This window comes from Bactrocera latifrons, unplaced genomic scaffold, assembly GCF_001853355.1.
Source record: "Bactrocera latifrons isolate USDA-ARS-PBARC rearing strain unplaced genomic scaffold, ASM185335v1 scaffold_55, whole genome shotgun sequence".
NCBI lineage: Eukaryota > Metazoa > Arthropoda > Insecta > Diptera > Tephritidae > Bactrocera > Bactrocera latifrons.
Window position 1 is genome coordinate 1,174,067 of NW_017537212.1, and position 22,491 is coordinate 1,196,557.

Genomic DNA, 22,491 nt, shown 5'->3' on the forward strand with positions numbered 1-22,491 from the left:
TGCACAAATGATATGAGAACGCTAAATTGAAATATAGAAATATTCGAAAATAAACATTGGGATGAATTATATATGTATGTGTGTGTGAGTATGATAAACGCGGACTTACATAGAATAAATCAAACAAAAATGCCTGTTTTTGAGAATTTGTTAAAATATTTACATAGAAGTTTTTGCAGAAAATTGTTTGCATTTAACCTTAGACTGAATATGCTTTTCTGAACGAATTGTATAAGGTGCTTTCCAAAGTAAACCGGACTTAAAAAAAAACAGAACAAATTGTTTTTTCGACAAAATCAATTTATTTTATTCAAAATAGTCTCCTTCTGTTTCAATACAGCTTTTCGCACGGTACAAAAGCATGTCGAACGAGTGCTTTAGCTCGTTGGTCGGTATGGCCACCAGTATGCCGGTGCAAGCATTTTGAATGGCCTCTACGTCTGCTTAACGCTTTCCCTTCATGGGCAAATGCATTTTTCCGAAAAGGAAGAAGTCGCACGATGCCATATCAGGTGAATAGGGGGAGTGATTAATGGTTAAAATGTGATTTTTGGTCAAATAATCGGTAACAAGCGTCGATAGACCAGACGGCCATTATCGTGTAACAACGTGTTCAAGCTCATTTTCGCACCGATAACACAAATATACTAACACTTAAAACCCAATAATTTCACTTCCTACTGATAAAATGGCATGAAATTCTTACTGAACAATCGATAAAGATGGCAGATTCGAACGCACCAGTCGACATATAGATGGCGCCACCAGAGGGCGCTAGATTCAAAAAGTTCTGTTTATTTTGGAACTCACCTTGTAAATCAGGTTCTTTAAAGTTTCCGGAAATATCATTTAGAGAATGAAATGTTGTACACAATTTTAAAATAAGAAGTTTGCCTGAGATCTACTGAGGGACTAGTTGTTGACCGACAAAAGTCGATAGATTACTTTTTTATAAGTTAATGTTTAATTCATTCAGAGCTCGCTCAACAGACTCGTTTCGAGTTAATTCCCTTTAATAATGGCAACACACATAGGTTTCTTCGAGGGAGATTCAATTTCAGTTGAATTCGCAATCAATAAAAAAAAAAAAAAAGGGTGATGAGATATTATGAAATATCATACAAACCCAATTAGGAGCAAAGTTAAAATTTAATGAAGTGATATTCGAGAAAAATTAGAGCTGATGATTTGAACTGGGTTTATTTAATTTTAATACCGTGTCATATTACGGTATCTTAATAGTATAAATACTCACACTAGTAGCACCAAAGCAACGGATCTAATTTGTAAAAACAAGCGGTACCACATCGTTGGTCCGGTTTTAGAACACATCACCCCATATTTTTATACGCTGAACAGGATAATTCAGTTTGCCAGGAAGTTTATAATACCCAGAAGGAAACGTCGGAGACAAAATAAAATATATATAAATAATCAGCATGATAATCTCAGTTAATTTAGCCATGTTCGTGCAGTTCTCCTCAAAAAGCTGCTCATTGGACGAGATATCTTCCCGAAATTTCACGTGTGTTGCTACCTAAGGCAATGGGGCACTATCCGAAGATTTTTTAGATCGGATAACTATAGTATAGCTATAGAACCTGATCGATAACGATAATGTTCTTGAAAGGAATTTGTTGTATTTGTGAAGGGTATTATATGTAACTTCGCTGCAACCGTTGTTAACGTTTTTACTCGTTTTATTTATGATCAATGCGGGTGATTATTATCAAATTTTCTCCATTTTCAATAGGGCCGGATCATGCACTATTTTAAGAATGGGAATTCGAATATCATAATAACAAGAGCTTCGATAATACAGTTCGATACTATGTTGTGGTTTTTCGACAAAAAAAAAAAAAAAAAAAAAAAAAAAAAAAAAAAAAAAAAAAAAAAAAAAAAAAAAAAAAAAAAAAAAAAAAAAAAAAAACAATTCAAAGCGAATTGAAAAACTAGTTTATCTCTTAATGCACTCACAACAATAAGTCAGTTGGCTTATTTCTACCATTTCAATTTTGTTGATTTGGTTTCATTTCCTTTCGCTGCAGTTGTTGCCATTATGTCGAACTTTCAATTTCGATGGATTTATTTGAATTTAAGTGTTGATGATAAAAAATGGCTTTTAAAGTAGGAAATGCACACTTTGCCAACACGCTGCTGACTTCGCCCTCTTCTGTCACATACATGTCACATACATAAATAAATATATATGTATGTATATCTCATTATGCTTGCGGGCACGCTAACTCTTTCGATAAATCAACATAAAAAGAATGACAGCAGCAAAAAATAAAAATTAAATAAAAATTTCAACAGCAAAATAAACGCAACGACACATAAATCTGCAGATTTAAATGGCACTTTTATATATGAGTCTATATGTGATGAAGTGGCACATGCATTCGGGTGTATGTTTGGTGGGCGATGTGTGTTTTCACACTCATCCGGCGGAATCGTATTGGACCAAACAATCACACGCGTCAGCAATGGCAATTGCAGAGTGCAACACACACACCCACACCATTCCAATCGCATGTCACACTCTACCACTACTATTTCCTACCTAGATACCATTCCCTATTTTTTTCGTCCGTTTTTTTGCAGCTTTTTGCAACACATCACATCCGGTCTTGTCTGTGCGGGCTTGTCGCCCACCGTGTGTCGTTTCGGAATGAAAAAAAAAAAGGTAAGCAAACTGACGACATAACGAGTCCCCCTCTTTAATGGATCTTTAACCGCCGCGAAGCAGGTATTACCGTTGAATTTCCCGTTCGAATTTTTACGAGTATTGCCGGTTAACCGTAAACGAATAGCTTTTCCGATGCATTTACTGCAGCAAATTGCACACGTAGGGCAGTGCGAAGTGGAGAGGAATATGGAGAGGAAAGTAGCAGCAACAAACCAAAACCAAATGGAAAAGCGTGAAAACTCTTGTACTTTTGAGCAGTGGGGATTTCTGTCTCTTATACACATCTATGGAAAAGCGTGAAAACTCTTGTACTTTTGAGCAGTGGGGATTTATTGAAGAAACGCTTTTAAAAGATCAACACTGGATTCATCACAAAATTTAGGGAAACTGTATTTATTTCGACTTTCAGTTTAACGATCTGATTTTTTTCTTTATTGATTCTTCTATAGTAATATTACTGCTCAATAGAGCTCACCACTCAGATATCATCTTTGCAACTTCATAATTTACCATTTACAACACGAAGAGAAAAGGTCTTTGGTCATTTAAATATAAGATGTTCTAATTGATCTAAGTTGATAAATAACAATGTTTATATCAAAAATTGAGTACTTTCTGTTGACTAACGACTTTAGAGCTGAACTGGAAAAGGAAATCGAAAAATTTCCTCATAAATTACAGAACTGAATGATGTTTAGAATAGAGAACATAAGAATTAGAGAATTCGAATTCCATAAAATCATGTGGAAATTCTTAAGCAATACAACTAAAAACATTCTTTAAACCTACAAAATTTTGAAACTTGAGCATATGGTTAGACGTGAACGCTTAATAAATGCCCGAAATACGTACTCTTGTTGGGTTAGCACAAATTATTTTGTTGTCAGTCGGCTGATATAAAACTAGCACTTTGGCTAAACTTCCTGAAGTGACCACTACCCCTTCTGCGGCTATTCCAGTAAGCTAATCTAGGCTCATCTTTCACAAATATGAAGAGAAAGTAAAAGAGCATTGAGTCGCTTCAATATAACAATAACCAGTAAAATCCACAATAAGTAGACCTATTGAGGTTTTTGATTAAGATTCTTAAGTCAGAGGAGAGAAAGTTTGTATAAAATAGTACTCGGGTTCAAGGCGTATACAGGTTGATGCGGAATGTAAGGATCAGTGCTTTTCTGCAGGTGTCTCAGTGCATATCTTTTGCATACAAATTACGTAACGCAATAATCCTGTGCCCACACATTTAGTTTGCCAAACTGCTCAGACTGCTTGTGGAGGCATGCAACAGTTGCGTTTAACTGCACTGACATGAGGCATTCACAATCTCGCAAATGCTCGAAAATGTTTAAGTTGATAGTTGGGTCTGTTACATGCCCATACATCTTTTTAGGAGAGGATTTAGGTATTATCTGTAGCAGCTGTATATAGAAGCCATTTCGAGTAGAGCGAATAGTAATTCGAGAGGCATAAGATTGAAAGGAAATCAAAAAGCTTCTCTATTGTGACCTCTGATACCGTTTTTCTGAGCAAATATGAGATTAAACCGAATATCTTTGAAATATTCGAGATACTAATCTCATGGTTATATATTATTTATTATTCCATGTTGGGTCTCCGAAAAGTCTAGTTCACCGTTTAAAGCATGACACCGAGGCAAGAACAGAATCGAAAAACGTCGTTGGACTGAATATAATTTTTTGAAAACGGTCAAACTCTTTCAATTCTGGAGTCCGGTTGCCAAAGATTATACGTTCATAAAAAGAAAAAAAGAAACAACAAGAACAATAAACAAGATAGAGATATGCCACAGCTCCCACTTTGGGGGAGCTTCACGTATGTATATGCTGCTTGATACACCCGCCAAATTGTTTGCTGTTGTTACTGTAATGCAAGTGTATTTGCTGTTGCTATTATTAAAGTGGTAAATCATTGTACATTGGGGTGAGTTTGTGCTTAGGGCAAGGTGTCGTGCATAAATATTTGTCGCCTTGTCAGCCGTGTGCGTGCCATGCGAACAGGGGCAGGGTTAGACGACGGCGCAGATGAGAGTTTACGATACTTTTGGAAACAATAAAGTGATCTACTATATCATTAAAGCAAGCATTGTATGTAGGAAATAATGTGATTATAACAATGTGCTCAAATAACGTTCGTAGCTAGTGGGGAATATGAATATATGTCGCAAAGGTAATTGAGGTAAGCAATAACACAATAAACTGGATAAAAATAACATTTGTGGAAAAAAAAAAATTGGTAGTAAAGATATGTTTACTTAGTGAAATATGTTATGCTGGCCACCACTGTCATTCTTTGCCAAAAAAAAAACAAAGTAGCCAACAATGACATTACCCAAAACTTAGCTATCCATGTTTTGTTTTTTTTTTTKTTTTGTTTCCTTCACGTAGGATCTCTCCTTTGCATAACCTAAAAAAAGTAAAAAATAATGTCGGCTTAAATTGTGCTAAAATTAGCTAGGTCACACACCTCGCACGGTTGTAACGAAGATAAGTTTCTGAGAAGAATAGTAACAAATCTGAATCGCTTTCTAAGTATGTAGCGATCCCATACAATTTTTTCCTCTCATTTTGTCTAACGTACACTTCATACTAATGCTTTCTTCTTTATTCATCGACGACATCTAACACCCTAGAATTTTACGATTTACTTCCAAATTCAATTAAGATCAACACACACATGTATATAGTATTGTAAACACTTATGAGATTTACTTTCGTGTTAGTTTAGCGGAGTAAGAAATACAATACAAATGTTTATGTATGCGTATAATAGCACCGTCAGCAGAAAGCATATAAAAGTGGTAGCCAGCCAACCAGCAAGCAGCGAGTCAGCCAAGGGAAACAGTTGAGCAGTCATAAAGCCCAAAAAAGATGAATTGTCATTTGACAAACGAAAACTGGAGCAAGGAAATTTGGAAGCAGAGTGACGGATTCAACATGTCATAAGGTCAAACCAGGTACTTCTCGCAAAACAAGTTGAAAAGGCTCGGCAAGCGCAAAGTATGAAAGACTATAGACTTAAAGCGATGACGGAGTGAATATGAATATGAGCCTAAGAATGTGTGCTGTCGTAAGACAGAATTTTATATTGAAATTTGCTTGACGTTTTTGCTATCTCAACAATTTCGGCCATAAAATAATAACATGACATGTAGCTTTTTGTGGAAGTGGGGAGATTACTCTCTTAAAAAGAAAATACTTCGTATGTTTGTTGGCCACCGAAATTGGTCATCGAAATAAAGTTAAAATTGTAGAGCAGATTTGAAAATAATTTAAGAAAAACAGATTTAATTGAAGTGATTGCATAAGGGTGGTTATACAGGGTTAGTCCGGAAAGTAATAGGACTGATTTTCGTCCGCCGCGATTAACCGATTGGGAGTTACACCACGACAAAGCCCCGGCTCACACCACCTTTCTTGAGAACAGCTACCTAACCAAGGCCGGCATCCCAACGTTTTCGCAGCCGCCCTACAGCCCAAATGTGGCCCCCTGACTTTTTTGTTTATTGCCTAAAAGGGCTGATGAAAGTCAATAATTTTGAGACGACTGAGGGGCTTAAGCCTATTCTGGAATGCCTTCCATGACGCCTTGAATGATTGGAAATCGCGCCAGCAGCGCTGCATTCACGCAGAAGAATCCTATTTTGAAAGTTTTTAAATAATTGTAACGATTGGTTCAATACATTTTTTTAATATGACTCAGTCCTTTTACTTTCCGGACATACCTTGTATATTGATACGTATTGTCGTAATGCTTAAACGCGATTTCATATTTTAGGAAAGTATAAAATTATGAAAAACCGTAGACTCTATGTTATTTTATTGCAACCACCCAATTTGAGTTCTAACATTTTTTTAAGTTGAATATCCGTAAATAATCATTAAAAAACCTGACCCTGGGTCCGCAGTTTACAAAGGAAAATTTTCAATGCCCGCGAAGTAAACCACTTGTATAATAATTCATCAAATTGTTTTCTGACTAAAAAAAAATCATAGAAGCCATTTTTAGGGGCCGTTAGGAACACATAATCTCATTGCTCATAAAATCAGCGTCGAAATTGACTAATCTGCAGCTGATTTAATATGCAACTTGAAATGGCGGAAAAATCAGACCCTGCTGATTTGCTTTCCACTGCTTTAAACGAAATTTTCGTTTCTTAGATTCAACAATAAGCAAATGTATATTTATTGCAGACATTTCACCGTTCAATGCCTGCGAGGCTTTCTTAATAAAAAGCAAAAAAAAAAGACAATAATAAAACAAAATGAAATGAAATCAACCATCCGCACAGGCCAGACAATGAAGAGTCGTCGAGCAGCTTCACTGCGAGAATTCAAATTCAATCCGCTATCCGCTTTTCTTCGCACACTCCACAATCAATTTTATTATTATACTTTGGTGCGGATTGCTTTCTAATCGGACAGGCAGGCCGATGAACGGAAGGAGTGGAGAAGCCTGCGTCGTTTGGTTCGGCGGCAGCGAGGCTGCTGCGCTTTTGCGGCCGCGCTTTGGCGACTGAATAATGGATTTTCGCGCTGCTGGTGTTGCATAATTCAATTTCGGTTCAGTAAATGGCCACTTGCTGTTTTGCCAGCTCACTGGCTGCCTCACTCTGGCGTGTGGGTGTATTGGTCTATGTATGTATGTATGTCTTGTTATTGGGGGGTACTGAATTAAATGTAAATTTGGCTCCTTTTGTTAAATGCGATTTTCCTTTGTCCTTTTGGTGTGCAACGGTGAATAGAAGCTGTGGCGCAAAGGACAAAGAACGCTCCTCCTGTGCGTAGACAAATGGCTTGCAAATGGGCAACAAAAGTCGTGGAAATGATCATAAAGCAGCCGCAGAAAACTTAAGCAGAATTTAATGTTGTACTTTGCAGGATGTAGCTGATTGGAGATAAAGTAAATGCAATATCTAGCTTACTACGAGTTATTGCGATGTAATATTTGTGGTCGTGTGCATGCATATACGCAGTAGGTATAAGGGCTCATGATTGACAAGACCAAGCGGTCGCCGGTTTTGATTCTGATTGCCAGAGTAATCACTATATGTTTTTAAGGAATTCAAGCTGGACTACGCAGAACGGTCTGCTAGTGAAGTCAAACAAAAATTGATTGACTTATGCATAATTTAGTATTAAAAAAAGGAAAAAGCGTATAACTGAAGAAAATTACTAAACTTTGATTTCAACTGGCAATTGAAATGTGCAAGTATATTTCGTTCTTTTACAAAACAGCAAACACGGTATTTAAAACCAGTAAGTAAGCTCTTGCAACTTGCAAGAATCAAAGCCGGGGAAATACTTTAAAGTGTAAAATGTCAACCAGAATCGGCATTCACATACACAGACTCATACACTGACCAATAGATGCGGCATAAAGATTGTTAGAAAAACGATTAACGATCACGAAAACGATCATTATATTAGTTATATAGGGTCTAGGTCTAAATTTATCTATTTTAGACACAATTATACACTGTTATGAGTAAAACATGCTCTCTAATTTTCATTGAGATAACTCATATATTGCCGATATTGCGGTACAAAGCTACTCGGAAGTTCTAAAACTTTTATATTAGGTATATGCGGACTAAGGGAAGTATTTACACGATTCAATCCATTTTTGACACACACACATTGTAAAGAAAATGTTATCCCTGAATTTCAATTGTATGCCCTATGCATTGATCGATATTTTTGGTTAAAAGTCAACTATAGGTACTGGGGTCCAAATATTCGTTACTCAGGGGGTTGAACAATTTTTGGTCATAAGGTGGGTTACTCCAAAAACATTATTCGTACAAAGTTTTATCCCGTTATATTAATTTCTTCTTGATTTGTGTACTGGAGAGTGAAAGAATAAACTGGATTTTAAAATTGTCTACCTAGGAAGTAGGCGTGATTGTTGTTCGATTTCGCCCACAAGGTGATATATGAATATGAAAAGAATGTCATTTGCTAAATCTGGTCGAAATCGTTCCATATATGGGATTTCACAAAAAAGTGGGCGGTGCCGCGCCCATCGTCGAATTTTCGCACCGTCTCCCAAACCATTTCGGAGAAAAAATTTAAGGATAACATTTATTAATTTTTTAAATTTTTATTACATTTCCTACTGTTAAGGTCGCCTAATAGAATGTTCGCCCAATGAATGTGACAATGTAACCGAAGTGTTGTGAACTTCTGTTTATATAATTGTTTTACTATATTTATTTAAATGGAGTTAAGTACAAGCACATAAAATTTATTTGTATACTTATACGCATGCAAACATATACCTCCGCACCGCCCATTTCGCCGCATTGTTTCTATCAAGTCGAGTATTTTTCGTAAAAGTCAAGTAATTGCATTTCTGTGTAAGGCTACATATGCAATATATGTATGTGTCAATACAATTATATTTTCAATTATGTTGCAATTTCCATAAGTCATTTCGTACGGAATTTGAAATGTAAATGTGATTTTCCGAATTTCCCTTAATAAGCTGTTTGACTGATACCAATCGTGTGGCAATGAAATTAATATTTAAATATTCAAATAGTTGCGATTGCAATGTAGAGCATATACATCAAACTTCTATATAGATAGACAATAAGTACACACATATTTATATAAAAAAATATGTAAGTATGTAGGTGTATCTCACTAATGGATTATGCATTTATGTTGATATGCTAATGATTATTTGAGGAACAATTTTAGGAAGTGATTTAAAAAGTGGAGTATTTTAAACCCAAAATTAACCCTTACGCTTACTTTGAATGAACTTTGTGAAAAGTAGTTGTATATTAGAAGCAGAATCCATTTGCATACACTATGAAGCCAATTTTCTAGAAATATCAGCAAGCAAAGTGGAAGGCGCTTGCATACATTTAGGCACTTCTCATGTGACTACGTAACCACACACATTTGGTAGCTTGAAAGCGTGAATAAATGATTGAGGTTCGCGCCGACTACCACTCGACAAATTGTCACCCCACAGCTGAGCTTACGACTTAATAAATAGTTTAGAAACTCATGCAAATAGGAGCAAATAGCGACTGCCGTGCCATGCCCTCCAGCTACTTTCGCGTCGCACTGATTTCTATAGAGGTAAATTTTGTTTTGTGTCAGCTTCAGTACATACAAAGCGCGCCCGTTTCTATGCACGCTCGCACCCTCACATTGACACTCACTCCAGCGTCAACGCTCATATTAAATATTAAGCTGAACAGTATTTATTAAAAAACTTTGTTGCCGCCTCTGCGCCGAAATGTGTTCATTAACGTGATTTATTATTGTTGGCATAGTTTATTACGAGCACAACGCGCCTAAAAGCATGCAACATGTAACGGCACAAGCAAGAAATGCCAACAGCGCTGGGGACAACATAATAACATCGAATGGACTGGCAAGCTGCGGTGCGGGTGAAAAAGTGTACCAACTCGTGGAGGTGAAATTCGGGCGGGCAGAGGTCGTTGAAGGTTGAAGCTACCGATATATGTGTGTGTGTGTGTGTATTTGAGTATGAGTAGCTACACTTAACTTTTAATGCTTGAAAAACACGCTTCATTAAATTTGAATTTTGACACTTTACTTAAAGTGGAAAACAATTTGAAATAAGCAGCGCTATTACGAGTATCGTGTTGCCGGTGATAGCGGTAAGTTGTTGTTATTTTGGGCACATTTTCCGCAGTCATTCTACGCTGAACACCTCTCCACATGTCTTGCCAAAATCTAATTTCGTAAGAATTTTTGAAATTATTTATACGAAACAAAAAAACAAAGGAAACGCCAAAACTTTATAGAGCTGAAAAGCTCTAAAGATAAATTTGTACAATTGTGAATATTGAATTAAAACAAAATAATAGGGATTTCAAAATATGAACTAGGAATGTTAAAACGTTTTCTCAGATGACATTTAATCAGAGCAATTTTAATGAAGAAACATAAAAAATAAAATAAAATATAAGAATTAAAGATTAAAATTATGAGTTCGAAAATAAAACTGTGTGTTTGTCACATTTTCGGACTTGCATCATAATATTTATGAATACTGATACTTCTGAATTTTTACTTAAGTGCCCTCAAAATTTCATTTCTTCATTTCTTACCTGAAATAAGATGTCTGTATCTTCCCTCTTTATCTTATGGAAAAATTGTAAAACATTATTTACTCAGAAAGTATTTGATAAGTCCACTTAATATTGAATAATAATAATATCAATAGGTACAAAAATAATTAACTGAAACTATATACATATGTGTGTATATATAAGCAGTTTGTGTAGGTATAGGTAAGCTCGCTACCCAACAGCGCATCCTACGCGTTTACACACAAACAGAATTGCGGACATACTATATATATCGTAAATGCATCAAACATAAAACGCTTCCTTCATACATAAACAATGAATAGCTTGTTCACACACATAAGCGCACAACCATGCATTGGCAACAACGCATGCCTCAGACAAGCGTATAAATATTTTACGATTCGACAGGAAGGATCAATACACTTACACCAAATAATTTATCATGTCGAAGCAGCAAAGACAGACTTCACAGGCACAGACATACTACATAAATATGTATGTGTTAACAGTGGGACACAATGGCTTTAAAAATTACGGATACTTGGCAAGCGCACGATACAAGATTTAAAATGAGCGATGAACCTTTGAATTGAACATATAGCTGACGTCCTCGACGTCCACATGGACGAAGAATAAATTAAACAGCGATTTTTAGAAAGAATATGGTCTTTATTATTAAGGGTTGAGTGCGCAACCAAGTGCTTTCCTATCCCGCCTAGCTCACAACTTGTTGAGAAATCTTAAGTAGGACCCAGTAAACTAGTCAACTGAGTGTCACACGCTCCTTACTTGTTGCATGAATTACTGCCATACTTGAAGTTTATCAGGCCAGTTGCTTAGTACCGTCTCCTATTGCTTTGCATAGCCGCTCGACAGCCAACACTGTATCGGTGGATTACCAGCCACCATTACAAGGACTACCATTTGCTAGCAACAACAAAGGGTGCTTATCGCGCCAAACGGGAACATCAATAACAACAAGTGAAACAGAAGATACTCGTAATGGTCATAAATTGCAGTTCTCGTTGTATGTTGCAAGTATCTGCCAGCGCTAACGATTAGCTGCTGCTGCCTAAGTAGAGTTCTGATAGTTTACGTGCTTTGTTGTTGTTTTTCTTACGACAGCGCCATATAAATTTGTAAATAAATATGATAGTGCATGTGTGTGCCCTTAAATTTCGCAGCTCCTGTGCACTTCTACATCGCCAATTTATAGAATTGCAGCTACGATGTGGTTTATATAACTTTCTGAATGGGACCTATGCCACAAGTGTAACGCTAGAAGGAGCAAAAAATACACATATATTCAGGTTGAGTAATTTGCAGCATATAAGCAAACATTTATATATACATATGTATATATACATATGCGAGTATTTATTTCTAATCAACCGCAGTTAAGCCAAATGAAAGCAGAAAGTCAGTGTTTAAGTGACTTGTATAAATTGCCCGTTTGTATTCCATTTTAGCACAAATGCACTCATATACATACATATACTTAAGCAGTGTAGTCTAGTGGGTGGTATGTGAAGTTATTAAAATGTCACTGGATGACTAAGATAAAAGTAATTACAAAATCAAATCAGGCAAAAGTTCACATATCTATATACTTACACATAGAAGCAAGAAAAGTACACACTTGTGGTCAGTCGGGGCGTATGAGTACTTTGTGCAGTTACATGTTGCTTATACGCATGGTTGAGTCGCCTACCGGTTGATCTGCGCTTAGCTCCGATAAGATCATGTAATCAAATCTGACAGTCATTGCATGCACTACGTATACATATAATTTCTCGTGTCGGTCTGTGTATGTATGTGTGAAGCGAATTGAGAAAATGACAATTTGCAGGACTCTTAGCGCCAAGCATTGCAATAATTGTCATGGATTTGATATTACATGTGATTACACGTATCAGGGACAGCGGCACCAATATCCAACTGAACTTAAGAAACCAATAGGCTATTGGTAATGTTGCCTATACGCTAAAGTGTGTGAAAATATTAGGTAGGGTGTCTACTTATAGCTTTAGAAAATTTAAACATAATAAGGAAGATGTTAACATAATATTATTAGTTTCGTTGCCTTCGAGTGCTGACAATATTTTTAAATTATATAAATGAAATAATAAAATATATTTATTTATACGAATCTCTGATCAAAGTGGACATAGTTGGGTTGAATTTTTTAATTTCAAGATTGCCACTGAATTTGATTAAAGTGTACGCATTGGATAGGTTTTACAATGTGAGTTTCGAAAACCGGACGGCAAGCATTTTAAACTTTTAATATTATATGTAGCTGAAATGTGTGAAAATCACAAATAGGCATCAGGCATATCTCAATTACTATAACAAAGGTGTTGCTTTCAGTTTAAGTGTAAGTTTTAAGAGAGTCACCAGAGTAATTAAAATTCCAATATAAAGTAAAGTAAGAATTTAAACCTTGTTTATATGTATTTGCACGTATATTATTGTCATATACATAAAACCTAGTTTAAAAGGTAAAAATCCGGCTTTATTTAAATACTCATATATTCGAATGAAATTTTTACCATTTGAAATCAATATAGCTATTATGTAAAGCTGTCGCCGATAACAATTTTAAATGGGTAAAGTTCCGTAATTAACATACAAATTGCTCCGAGGTTAACTGGTGTTATACTAGGTTAACTGCGAATAACAGAAGTTTAAACTTGAAATAGATGCACACCCTTTCATTGTCCTCTAAGCGATTTAGTRTCTAAAGCACCGAGGTAAACACAAGCGCACGCGAATAAAACAATCGAGTCTCTGTTGCTAAAACAACGCACTTAACATCAGTTCAATGCACGCGCTTACAAAAGCCGACAAGAGTGGGAATAGTGTTTTATTAGTTGCCATATATACATATGTATGTGCGTGTGCTCTGGGTTGACAACTATTGTTCAAGCTTTAAAGCTCCCATGACGAGCATTTGTTTTAATTAAAAGCACTTTGCACAGCCCGATGCCATGCCACAAAACAGAAGATATACGATCATCGGAATATGCGTGTGGCAAGGAGATAATTGGTGTTAATGTTGGAATAACAAGATGTAGGGAAACAAGAGCATTTGAAAACGACCAAAAAATACTGATTTATGGTTGTCGGTAAGTATTAGTTCGGAGTTTCGCAGAAGTCAGAAGTCGAGTTAAAAAAGTTTGAGTTTTATGCACACGCAGCTTTAGGAAAAGCATATGGAAAGCTTTAATTTCAATGAAAAACGAAAAAAATACCCTAAAAGTATGCTCGCAATTTCGCTTCGGGTTCTAACGAGCAAGTAATTAACTAAATTACGCTCCTGAATCAACAATAGCATATTTTCGCCTATTGGGTTGTCTGACTTCTATGGCAGGTCGATATTTCATCATACTTACACTAACATATAGGTGTTGTGCGTCTCGTCTTCAGCATAATAAAAAAATACACTTATTTTCAAATACTCGTTTAAGTGCATATACATATCTGCCAGTGTCGGCGAAGACGAGATCGACTCAGGCAACGTCGGTAATTTGCTTTGCTTTTCCAGATTTTTCTGGATTTTCACTTTATTTTAGTAGCAAGGATGCAAAATTTATTAGGCACTAAGAGAAAGCCTGAAAAGTGTATTTATGTGCAGAGTATATCAATATAATCAAATAGCTCGGCAAGGTCAATAGTAACACTAATTAAAAGTCTGTAATAAATAATAAACTAGCAAAACTAGACGAAGTGTTTTACAGCAGTGCATTAGTTCACTTGCTTCACAAGGCGGAGAGTGTGTTAAGATACATATAAATATTCTTCTTAGTATTATGTTACAATAATTTTAATTTCTTTACAGGCGTAGACACYGCTAACACRATTATRGCCGATTAGCCGTTTCTTTTTTTTCGCTGCGTGGCGCCAACTGGAGATTCTAAATGAAGCCAGGTCATTCGGCACCTTGTCTTTCCAATGGAGTGGAGGTCTCTTCTGCTTCCTCCGGCGGGTACTGTGTCGAATACTTTCAAAGCTGGATGTTTTCGTCCATACGTACGACATGACCTTGCCAGCGCAGCCGATGTCTCTTAATTCGCTGAACTATGTCAGTGTCGTCGTATATCTCATACAGATCATTGTTCCATCGAATGCGATATAAACCGTGGCCAACGCATGGATCATAAGTCTATCACGGCACCTTTCTCTCAAAAACTCATAACATCGACTCATCAAATGTGGTCATCGTTCATGCCTCTGCACCATATAGCAGGACGGGAATAATGAATAACTTATAGAGTTTGCTTTTGTTCGTTGAGAGAGGACTTTACTTTTAATTTTTTTACACATTTTAATAACCCGAACGAATTTACTATCCTTGCTACCAGAAATAGGAGCTACCCAGCTATCTAAAGGCTTTATATGCCATATAACCATCCAGCCACATTGTTAATTATAAGCCATAAAGCGAGATGTCGGTAAATAGACTCGTATCAGCAGCAATGCAGGTAGACACATATGCGCGTGTATGTGTGCGCTTGAGATAATACAAGTCACTTGACAAAGCATTGTAATTTACAAGTTRCTTCTAAGGACAATAGCGGCTAAACAATCTATTTTATGTGGCTATGAGCGATGCTTTTGCATAAATCTATGTGCGTATAGATGTGTGTGGACGAAAGTTCATTGTAAATTTATMGTGGCTATTATTAACGGATCGGAACATTAATTGTGCACACTTTGGTGGAGCCTAGCGGKTCGGTGAGGTTCTCTAACGATTGCGCATTGATGCGAGGGGGCGCGCTAAGTATGTCATTAGCTTATGCTTGAACGAGTGAACAGGTGAAAAGTGATGACGCTGATAAGGCAATGTGATACAATAAGAACGGGCCGACAATGCTTGGCAAGGCGGGCAGAAGAGGGTGGTGGTTCYATCGAAAAAATAGTAAATTGCATGCGATTTAGTAAATTCAATGAAGCGCGAAAGGTGCTAATGCTATGTAAAAACCGTTGAAGTATTGGTAAACTTCATTAATATTGATATGAAAGAAATGTACATACATATTTAATATACCCGTATAAACACATGAAGCATATTACTAAATTTAAACCACATGCCACGCTTTAAACGAAATACAAATATTTTTTAATCCAAGACAAAACACGCTGCACCAATTAAGTGTATCGATTACGTGCCAAGGACCTTCAAGCGGATTTCCAACTGTTTCTTGAGTACCTAAATGCTTTTTCTATCAACGCCGCTAACACGTATAACTCAGCTATAGTTGWCCTATACATATGTACATAAATGTACGTGACCATGACCATAGGAAAATCACAGCACGCACACATAGCCGTTAAACACAGCAACCGGCCACAAATCAGACACAACCAACAAATCAAAAATCGTGGCAATAAGTAAACTTGTCAAGCGAAATGTATGAAAGCGCAACACTGTGCAAGGTTAAGTGCTTAAAAGCACTTTAGCACCACATTCAATACATAAGTGAAACATTTTTGCACGCTCTCACAGCATTAGGTGGCTCTCAACCGTGCAGTACCCAGCCGCGCCAGCAGTTCCCCGGTCATGACACTTCCGCACCTTTGCTGCAGTGTGAGCGCAATTTTTTCATTCTTCTGAATTTTATTATTTCTCCTCTTTCGATTTGTGGCACTGCTATTTGCGCATTTTCAATGTCATGAAACTACTTAATCTTGGCAGCAGCAAGCTGGTCACACGCTCGTGCGGCAGACGTGGCCGATGGCAGGCTATGTGCTGGTGTTGGTGGAGGTGACGGGTTTGCCTGCAGTTCCGTTGCCGCAGCGCGTCAAATCAATGCCAGGCGCTGACGTAAACGGCGTGTTGAATCCGTGCCAAGTTTGAGGCGCCACAAATAATGCTGGCCTAAAGGATTTGCTGCATTTTATGTGCTCACACGCCATTTGCGCGCAATTTATGCGCTTTCAGTGTTGAGTAAAAAATGGGAAGTAGAAAATATATTTAGAGAAACGGAAAGAAGTGCAAAAATGCGCGTACACAATTATTTTTAAATACTTATACACAGAAGTGTTCAAGAAATTTATAGAATGAATATAAGAGTGGTCACTACCATACCAATAGAAGGGTTTTGCCCCTTGACTTATGCTACACATTATGTAGAGGTAGCGTATGAGTAACGCTACCACAGTGCCTCGCTGATATTTCCTCTCCAACTCTCCAACTCTTCCTCTTTAACTCAATAAAACTCAATTCTCTAATATCAAGGCTTTCGAAAGATATCTCAAAGTAGAAAGTGAAATTTAATCCTCAAAGCCCATCGGTAAGTCCATTCATATATGAAGTTAAAACTTCAAACAAAAAACACCGAAAACCTTTACTGTCGCCAATTTATAGTTTATAAGTGTTTCTAGATGCTTTAGTGTTATGGTTTCCGATATCTTTCTTTAAAAATAAAATATTTCTTTGGTGCCATTTATTTTTCTCACCAGTTCTATTTAAGCCGAGGAGACTAAAAATGCTAAAAATGAATAAAAAAAACTATGAATAAATATTTACAAAGCTTAAAGTGGGAAGCATCACCTGCGCCATACAATAACAATTGCTAAACAGAGGATCGTTGGGAGGAAAAATTTTCATTTGTTCGTTTTTGCATTAATTCCGCGAGCGCTGTGTCTTTTAATTAAAATACGCACTTAATTAAGGTGCATTTGAAGACCAGCGTTTCCTTTTGTTTGGCCACCATCTTTGCAGCGACAAGCGAGAAAAACGAAGCACCAGGCGACAGACACAGCGCTAATGGCGTAGTTAGTGCGTGCCTGAAGGTTTGCAAACACATTTGTTTATTTCTTTCTCAAACATAACAAAATTCAAATGAAGCCGAGAGTTGAAAGCAAGAAAAAAGGGCATAAAAACCGACTCGGGACGACAACTAGGACACAGAAGAATCGTGGCTGTTTAGAATTTAGAAAGCTTATATCTTATTTACGGCACATTTTTGCGCTTTTCTGCTGTTGTTTGCTTCCACGCTGCCACCTGACCTCGCCTAGAACGCCGTTTAACGCCAGAACTTTTCAGCGCTTTCATACAATGCCTGTGCTTTTTCTTTCTCTCTCATTTTTACACTTTGCGCTCCTTAAGACATTCTGCAGTAAACAAATGGTGACACACATTGGTGTGTAGATATATTTGCCAGTCATGGTGGCTGAGCACGAGCACTGCTTGCAGCAGGAATATTTCATTTCTCGGTCGCATTTGTGCCGCGTACCGTGTGCCGTACATAGCCAAGGGGCAGTAGGCCGGTCGGTTTTGAAACGACTTACTCATACACTTGTACCCTGAAGTCTGACAAACACATAAATCTCCCTATTTCTTGTCTTTGGTTCACTTTTAGCATTTTAATTCGCCTGTTTGCATTTATAAGTGGAATTTTGTAAAATTAATTAACAACAACTAGGTATAAGCGAAGCGCATCCACATCCATTCAGCGGCCTCAGTGTTGCATTGTAGAAGCTCGACAAGTGGAGATTTGTAGATTTGCATTGTAAATGAGTAAGCTTTCATGCTGTGCCAATAGATTATGTACTCGGCCGAAAGCTGCAGTTGACATTCCCTGAAAAATTAATGAATCAGCAACGCTTAGCTCAACTGTCTTTTGGCCGGCAGTGCTGTTCGAAAGCATACGACAGTTGCTGAAACCGATGTCTGTAGCAGGCGGTCGAAATGTAAGCCACAGTAAAACGAAATAGGAATTACGCAAAATAAGTGTTTTTGGCAAGTGATGAAATTAAGTAAAAAAGCCCGATGGCTGGTCTGAAATATTTTGATGAGCTGTGGTTAAAGACTGAAAGTAAATGGCGATTAAAAGTTAGTTAAAAACAGGAATTAACAAAAGTTGTACACAAAGAAGATTCGGTATAAATACTTGAAGACTTTATTATTAGCTCTTGTCATTTTCTATTTCATATTTTTATTAATAAAATAAAAGCTCAAAGCAGTACGACCTGAGCTGAACACCATCGCCAACTACAACAGCAATCGGCCTGCATCGGAAATAAAATTTGAATGCAATTAATTTCACGAAATGCAAGCCCTGTATTTTTCCTAACCATGCCTATGCAAATTCTTATCCTTTCAAGGCAAATGTTACGTTTTCATACAATTTCCATAAGTATTTTCCTTCGAATTACTTTATCCACACGTCACTGAAGAACCCTCATTTATTTTACAAACATCAAAAAAGCAGTAAGCCGACGCTTAGTCATGCGGTTGCCACAAATATTCAACAAATGACATGTAAATATTTAATTTACTTGAGAAATTGTCACAGTTGACCTCACCATGAACCTCGGTTACAAACACAACAACAGCTACTACCACTGAACTGATTGAGAACAGAACCTTTTACTTTAATAACACTCTAAACTGGCAGGTGTCTGCGGCTGAGGCACCGCCCTTGTTTTTGTTGTGTCGAAAAGTGTTTGACTTGATTACACAATCGGGTGAAGTGTAAAAGCAAACGTAACCCCAATTTGCCTAACAAATTTGCAGAAAATAGCCGAGTGAAGGTTAATTTAATGCATAGATTCAGAAAGGACTCGACAAAACAGCCGCTGAACTTCGGCTCAATTCAGCTGGGTAATCTCTTCGAATTGATGACCTCAAAAATTATTTAATTTGCATACTTCAAATTCGGCTAAGTAAGGCATAAAAAGGCACAAAGCACATGAGAAGTCGTAAAGCTTTTAGGGCAATTTCATTACGGCGAGGGAAACGCGAGAGCAAGATGTGTGATGAGAGGGCGCAACGCGGCGTATGAGTGATCCAGAAGCAGGAGAGCCAGCTGTTTTGGGTTTACTGTGTTGGCGTATGTGTGTGTGCACTGAATACATTTTACAAATCACGTACTAAATTGTTATGCAAACACTGGGAAAACTACAAATTAATGCAGATTGGCATTATGGGTGTGAGTGTATGCTTGGTTGATATGAAATTGAAGCCACTTTGCTAGGTTCATAGGTAGACACCAGCTATAGCTTGGCTTAAAATACACTTCCATTGATTGAGCTCGCTGTGACTTCAACACTTGACTGATTCAACTTGGCTGCGTGAATGATGTGATGATTGAAGACCCTTAAGGCTCGTGGATGAGGACACCATCGAAAAATTGAGTTGCCATTAAAGAAGTTGCATGAATCACTTAATTAGGCACGTCTTGCTGTCTTGTAGAAGCGGAAGATAGCAAGCAAAACAAAAAGTAAAGAGGAAAGCAGAAACGAAGAAGAGAATTCGCCGCTGCAAACAACATTGTGGGCACTGATGACCGGCAATTATGAATTCCTGTTGCGTGCGCACACATGCGCAATTAGGTATCGATTGTGTGGCCGCTCAGAAAGCTTGACCTTTTAATAACGGAGCCGCGCGCCAACAATTTCTCTTCATTTACGCATGTATGTATGTATGTATGTATGCAAATAATAGTTGCGTTACACGTCAGCGGCAGGGGGTTTCACTCAAACGTCCTGAGCAACTACAATGCACTGCAGCGGGGTTTTGTTGTAATTACAAAGTATGTAGTGGTCGCTGTTAGCGACGCTGATTCAGTCATTTGCATAAATTTTAATGAGTTCATTAAATCATACGGCATTAATACATAGGCATTTAATTGAAGAGCCTTTGCTCTGCTGCTGATGAGCAACTCAAAGCGWTCACATTGTTCGGCTGTTGGTAATGCCAACGTTGCCGCGCCCTAGGCCAAATTAGCGTGAGTTGAGCATGGTAATTATGGTGAAAAGGGGCGAGGAGCTCGAACAATTCGCTGTTCCATTATATTCGTTTTTCGTGGTTTACCGCCGGTACTTGAAGTGCTCTCCTATCTCTTGTAATTTATTTAAAGCTTTAGTGCAATTAATTTCAGCATGCTTGATGATTTAAAGGACTTAATGTGGGGATTAACTTCAAGAATACGGCTGTGCCAAATGTGTTTAATATCTAAAGTGAATGTTTAAAGCAAAACTGAGGGTTGAGACATTCAAAAGGATGTACTATGCTATATTTGGAATAATTACTCCTTTTACAGTATTGCTTGTTTTTTCTTATTAGAACAGTTTTCAAAAATTTTATAAATATAGTAGACTATAATCTTACCTAATGTGCTAGGACAAATATTCATATCTTAAGTTCTTACCTGTAAAAGGAAAAGCAAATTGTTATAAATAGTCAATTTTAAAGTCGGCTTCAACAGCACGTAAACGAACTGCCTCAATGCCGCTATGTCGGAACTTGGTATCCCCGCAAAACGGATACGGGTGTGCAAGCTGATGTTCAGAAACAGCAAAGCTTAGTCAGGATAGGGAAACACCTCTCCGAGCCGTTCGATACCAAACGAGGTTGTAGACAAGGCGACTTCYTACCGTGCGACTTTTCAATCTACTTCTGGAGAAAATAATTCGAGAAGCAGAGCTGAATCTGCTTTCTCCAGAATGGATAAGGAAGCGAAGCATATGGGTCTGGTTGTGAACGAGATGAAGGCGAAATACCTCCTCTCATCAAACACACAGCCTCCACGAATCTCYCCAAAGGGCCAAACCCAGTGGGCAGATTGGAGCGACGGTTGACTCTTTTCATTATAATGAAACTCATTTAAAGTCTATATCAGTTCAAGCTGAGTATTATATCACTATTTCTGAGAAGACTATGATGAAATTTCGAGGCAAGCCATAAAATACAGACATAGTGCATATTGAAATTTAGTCACCTATTATGATAAGCATACCCTATGGCGGGTAAATTCTATCTACTGCCCGCGGTGAATGCTGCAGTCGATGAAACGATGAGCTGTACGAGGTGTACGGCGACATTGACATAGCTCAGCGAATAGGAAAAGAAAAAAGAAAAAACGACTCGGCTTGCTAGCTCGACTTCGCCAGTAAGGAAGAGGAAGTGGACCAGAAGTGAGCAGAGAGAATTATATGGTCAAGTGAACAGTTAGAACACACGATAACAGCAGATGCTTAAAAACCATAACGCAGCAAGGTTTGAAGGCTGAACATTTTCACATAAGGCACTAATGCCAGTGGTCTTCAAGGAAAATGGTAGTGTGCTGCACTGCAGTCCACGATTACTTAGTGGCCTTCTGCCACGAAAAATATTGAAAGCAGATCAGTTCTTTGCTCAGTCACCTGTAAGTTCGTTATTTTTGAGAGTAGAGTGTTCTCGTTCTCAGCTCAGTTTCTGTTTGTTAGTTTCAGATGGTTGTGAATGCTTCTACTTCTGCCGATGGCAATACATTACTCATAAGGTGACCGCTAAATCTAAAGTATACACGATTGTTCGCCAGAAATTAATGTTGATGTGGATCAATGTAACTAATCTTCACTATTTCAGACATTATTATTAAAGGTTTCAGTATATTTTCACATCACCCGAAAATAATCTAACAACCGCCATTACATATGAAAACTACTAAAATACAATAAGTTACAGTTGAACTGAATTTTAAAGCATATGAATGACATTATTCCCTGAATGCCCTTTTATTAGTCCAAATAAATTATTGGAAACCCTAATCGTCAATAACTACAAATTTCATAGAGGCGCATTGAACACATTCCTGTAACAGTCGCTGCTGAGCCAGTTGCAAATTAAATGATCACTATCGGAAGCATCACAAGCATAAATGTACAATTTAACTTATGTATATTGTTTATAAAGCCAGAATATTTTATTTAAAGC

The 22,491-nt window shown here is 37.4% G+C and overlaps 1 protein-coding gene across 4 annotated transcripts in view; it reads right to left on the minus strand.

Moving 5' to 3' along the window:
- Positions 1 to 22,491, minus strand: part of LOC108974343 (furin-like protease 1) — a 240,956-nt gene that overhangs the window by 68,808 nt on the left and 149,657 nt on the right. The gene's annotated exons all lie outside the window — the stretch shown is intronic.